This window comes from Eriocheir sinensis, chromosome 26, assembly GCF_024679095.1.
Source record: "Eriocheir sinensis breed Jianghai 21 chromosome 26, ASM2467909v1, whole genome shotgun sequence".
Lineage (NCBI taxonomy): Eukaryota > Metazoa > Arthropoda > Malacostraca > Decapoda > Varunidae > Eriocheir > Eriocheir sinensis.
Window position 1 is genome coordinate 19086115 of NC_066534.1, and position 5545 is coordinate 19091659.

Genomic DNA, 5545 nt, shown 5'->3' on the forward strand with positions numbered 1-5545 from the left:
ACTGAACCTTCCTTCCCTTCCCCATCTATTCCATCTTTTCCTTCCTATCCATTTTTCTCGCCAATTTCCCTTTCCTCATCTACTTCCTCACCTATTCCCCCCCACTGAACCTTCCTTCCCTTCCCCATCTATTCCATCTTTTCCTTCCTATCCATTTATCTCGACAATTTCCCTTTCCTCACCTACTTCCTCACCTATTCCCCCCCACAACCTTCCTTCCCTTCCCCACCTATTCCCAGCCAACTATCCCCCATCACTTCCCATATCCCTTACCTACTTTCCCTTTTCCCTCCTGTTGTTTACCTTCCATTTTCCCTTCATACCCATTTCCCTCACCTACGTCCATTCCTCACCTTTTCCCTTCACCCATCCTTACCAATTCCCTTACCTATACCTCCCATTTCTTACCTCGCATCCCCCACTTCACACATTTACCCACACACACACACACCTCCCATTTCCCTTCTCCCCTTCCCCACCTCTCCCTCCCAGCTTCCCGTTCCCCTGCGCGTGTCATGTTTACGGCCGTTGTCTGCCTGCCGCTCACGTCCTCCCGCCGTCGCACCTCGTGAACGTCCAACGACCACGCGCCGCCACTAACCAGAGTCGTTGTGGCGGCGTCATGGCAGGGGAACAGAGCTCGTGCCGGGGCCGGGGGGAGGGGGGGGGGATGTGTAAAGGGGTGGTGGATGGGGTGATAGCGGCAGGTTTAAAGGGGTGGGTGGGAGAGGTGGGGAGATGGGAGGTTTGAAGGGGCTGGTAAAACGGGGTATTCATTAATGGTGGGGAGTGATGCTGGGGAGGTTAAATAGGGGTGAAGGGGAGGTAGGGTGGGCGAGGCAACGCGTACCCCGACGTATGCATCCATTGACTAACTGACTGACTAGATTGGGGTGGTGGGGGAGGTTCAAGAGATGATAAGGGGATATAAAGGGGTGATGGGGGATATTTAAGGGGCGTGAAGATGGAGGTCTAAAGGTATGGTAGGGGAAACTTAAGTGGCAGTAGGAGAGGTTTAAGAGGTAGTAGATGTTTAAAGGATAGTAGAAGGGAATTAAGGGGCAAGGGAGAGGTTTAAATGGTAAGGGGAAGATTTAAAGGGTAGGGAATTTAAAGGGAGTACAGGGAGGTTTAAAGGGCAGGGGGAGAGGAGGTTACAGAAAGGGAGACAGAGCGAGCGATGTGATGGCGTTGACTGAAGTTATAGTAGTAGAGTATTGACACCTGTAGCAGTAGTAGTAGTAGTAGTAGTAGTAGTAGTAGTAGTAGTAATAGTAGTAAACGTGATTGTAGTGGTGATTGTGTTGGTGGGGATGACTGTAACAGAGTAGAAAAATGACTCTCTCTCTCTCTCTCTCTCTCTCTCTCTCTCTCTCTCTCTCTCTCTCTCTCTCTCTCTCTCTCTCTCACACACACACACACCGCATAATGTACCTAATCTATTTTCATTTCCGTTGCATTAATAATTTTGTATTTTCGCCGTGTGTGTGTGTGTGTGTGTGTGTGTGTGTGTGTGTGTGTGTGTGTGTGTGTGTGTGTGTGTGTGTGGGTGTGTGTGAGAGAGAGAGAGAGAGAGAGAGAGAGAGAGAGAGGTGGAACAATCCGATTAAACGAGACTTTCATTTATTTTTTTTCCACAATAAAGGAATTCTGTGTAGGGAAAAAAATAATTTCAAAAGCCACGGATTCGGGACACATTCTTGGGCCTGGAAATATGACTGGAAAAAAAAAGTATTAAATTCCCGTAGATTCATAAATACACAAAATTTTAGATGACTGTAGACTGTGGAGGATTTTTTTTGCCTTCTTTTTTTTACTTTTTCGACGACTTATTAATTCATTCCTATAAGCTCTTTTGTGTCTGGTTAGCATTTTTTATCCTTCTCTTATATTCTTTGTCTATATTCTTTTCTATTATCTTCTTTCTGTCTAGTTGAAATATTATGTTCTTTCTCTGTTCACTTTCGTCCATAATTTCTTCCATTTTCCTACTTGATCATTTTTATATTTCCTTTTTTTTAGCTGTTCTGTGACCGGTTACTTTTTTTTCTTTTGTTTTACTCTTTGCTATTTTGCTCTTTCTTTGTCCAATTAGTACTTTTCCGTTTTCACCTTTTCATTCTAGAGCTGTTCTTTATCTGGTTCTTTTATGTCTGCAGGGTTCACATATAGCTTCTACCTCAGCCTGATCTTACTTAGCGGGTGTTTCCAGCGGGTGACGTGTCGAGGGCAGCATCGTAGAATTATCATCAGTCTCTCTCCGTCTGTCCGTTTTTCTGAAGGGAGAGAGCCGCGGGAGATAGAAAGAAGGACCATTGGGTTTACATATTAGCTTCTACCCCTGCCTGATCTTACTTAGCGGGAGTTTCCAGCGGGTAACGTGTCGAGGGCAGCATCGTAGAATTATCATCAGTCTCTCCGTCTGTCCGTTTTTCTGAAGGGAGAGAGCCGCGGGAGATAGAAAGAAGGACCATTGGGTTTACATATTAGCTTCTACCTCTGCCTGATCTTACATAGCGGGTGTTTCCAGCGGGTAACGTGTCGAGGGCAGCATCGTAGAATTATCATCAGTCTCTCTCCGTCTGTCCGTTTTTCTGAAGGGAGAGAGCCGCGAGAGATAGAAAGAAGGACCATTGGGTTTACATATTAGCTTCTACCCCTGCCTGATCTTACATAGCGGGTGTTTCCAGCGGGTAACGTGTCGAGGGCAGCATCGTAGAATTATCATCAGTCTCTCTCCGTCTGTCCGTTTTTCTGAAGGGAGAGAGCCGCGGGAGATAGAAAGAAGGACCATTGGGTTTACATATTAGCTTCTACCCCTGCCTGATCTCCTTAATTAGCGGGAATGCACAGAGGCTTCCATGTCGAGGGCAGCATCGTACCATTATCACTATTTTCTCCCTCTGTCCGTCTCTCTTTAGGGGAAAATCACGGGAGCCAAAAGGAAGGGCTGATAGGTTAGTGCTGCCCTCTGGCCGTCATGCATGCAAATACCTATTGGAAAGTTCCGCATTGCAAATATAATTGTTCTCCACTCGTGTTTATCTGTCATACTTGTTGAAGAGGAAAATGTAATCAAGTTAAACGGATGATTATTGTGTGGCGGAGCATGACAGAGAGAGAGAGAGAGAGAGAGAGAGAGAGAGAGAGCATGAGTTTATGTTATCGGAAATGTATGTATATTTATATTTACCACTTCATAAAACACAATGTAATTTTATTTGATTTTTTTTTTTCCACAACGGGCGGGCAGGAGGGCGTCACAATTTTGCATCAGGTTGAATACTCGTATATTTTGGGGGCGCTCTGTGTGTGTGTGTGTGTGTGTGTGTGTGTGTGTGTGTGTGTGTGTGTTTGCCAATCTGTTTCTGTATATGCATGTAAGTATTTATGTATGTATGTTTATGTATTCTCGCATTTATGTATGTCTGTTTCCCTGTCTATCTATCTATATATCTATCAGTTTATCTATCTGTCTATCTACCTACCTACCTGTCTCAATCTGTCTGTCTATATGTGTTATGTAGTGTGTGTGTGTGTGTGTGTGTGTGTGTGTGTATGTGTGTGTGTTGGAAATAGTGCATCGTTTTTATGTGGCGTGTCGAGGGCGAGACAAGCGGAGAGCGGACAGGTGACAGCCGCGGCGCGTCGTAAAACACCCGGACAGCTGATGACGCGCGGGGGGCAGAGGGGGAGCTGTCGATTGGTGGGGAGGTGGTGGGCCGGTCGAGGTGGGGGATGGAGGTCTTTAAGGGGTCGTGGATTCGGGGGGGGTCTGTTTGCGGGAGGCGGTTGTGGTGGGTCTGTTTGAGGATTGGGAGCGGTTTTAGGGGTCTGTTTGAAAGGACGGGGGGTTTGGGGGGAGCAATTTTGGGGGTCTGTTTAAAGGGGGCGTGTTTGAAAGGGGTGTGTTTTTTAATTAAGGGTGTCTGTTTGAGGGGGCAGGTTTTAGGGGTGTGGTTTTAAGGGGGTCTGTTTTGGGGGGAGCAGTTTTGGGGGTCTTAAAGGGGGGGTGGTGGTTTCAGGGGGTCTGTTTTGGGGGGGATCAGTTTTGGGGGTCTGTTAATAGGGGGGCGGTTTTAGGGGTCTCTGTTCGTTTGCTCGTTCGTACTTTCTTCCTTTTTTTTCTTTTCTATTTTTTATTTCTTTTTTATCTCATACAACAGTTATTTATCTCCTTCATTCTTTCTTTATTTTCTTTCTTCCTTTCTTTTCTTTTTTTGCTCCTTTCCTTCCTTCGTTAAGTCCTTCCTTTCTTTTCCTCTTATTTATTTCCATCTTTTCTTCTTTCCTTGCTTCTTTCTCTCGCCCTTTCTTTCTTTATATCAAGGAAAAGAAGAGAAAACAAAGAACCCCCAACGTATCAGTCGAGCCGCCACCACCGCCACAATACCTTCTCGGATTTTCTCTCCTAACAATAACACATTCTCCACCTTGCTTTATATATCTTGCCTTCGCTCTCTCCCGCGCTCGCTCCTCGGCCTCGCTTCGCCCGGCGTCTCCTGGGGGCGGGAAGTGACGCGTCGTTTGGCAGCGGCAGTTCGGGCGGATCCCACCAGAGGGCCGCCGTGACAGGAACCTTCGCGGAACAGAACTCCCTGAAGACGAAACTGATCCCGCAAAGAAGAGAAACTCGCTTCGGCATTGTGCTCTTTCGTTCCTCCAACCTTTATTGTATTGCAGTTGGATTTTCTTTCTCCCCACAATGTCGCTTTTTTTTATACCATCCTTTAGGTCAAAATTCTTCAACGAAACTGATCCCGCGAAGTTTTGTTCGTTCGCCGACTCGCCATTTCCTTTCCCTCTTCTTGTGTTATTCCTGTAGAGAGATTTTCTTCGAGCACTGTGCCTGAATCCCTCCTTCCCTCTCTCCCATTTCTCCTTTTCCTGTTTCTCACTCTGCTTTTATTTCTGCATTGAGCCTGTATTTTTCCTTTCCATTTCTCAGTCATCCCTACATCCTCTCTCCTCTCCCTTTTCCTCTTCTTTTCTCACTCGGGTAGAGAGTTTTCCGAGCACTGAGTTTAAATCCCTTCTTCGCTCTCTTCAAGACACTCCCACATGTCTTCAACACTGTCCTCTTCTTCTTTTACCCTCATAGAAGTCACGTTCGTTCTCTGACCTGCATCTCCTGTCTCCTTCTCTTTACTCACCCAGGTAGAGGTTTTCCGTAAGCACTGAGCTCAAATCCTTCTTTATCTAACGCTTTCCTCTTGTTTTCCACCCCTGAAGAGATGTTTCATTCGATCTCTGACCTAAAATCTTTCCCTTCTTCCCTCCTAGACACTTTCAGCTCACGAAATCCCACGAAGAACACGAGGAGGAGTAGATATAGACATTGATTTAACCTAACGCCTCGTGCCCAAGAAACCACTTTGCGCTGTCCTCTCTCCACCTTTACAGAGATCTTCAGCGGTACGTTCCTCCTCCATCCTTCCTTCCTTCCTTCCTTCCCAAACATTTTCAGCACACGAGGTCCCGGGGAGAACACGAGGAAGAATCGATGTGGACGTTGCTTCTAACTGGCGACCGATTTTTAGTAGCG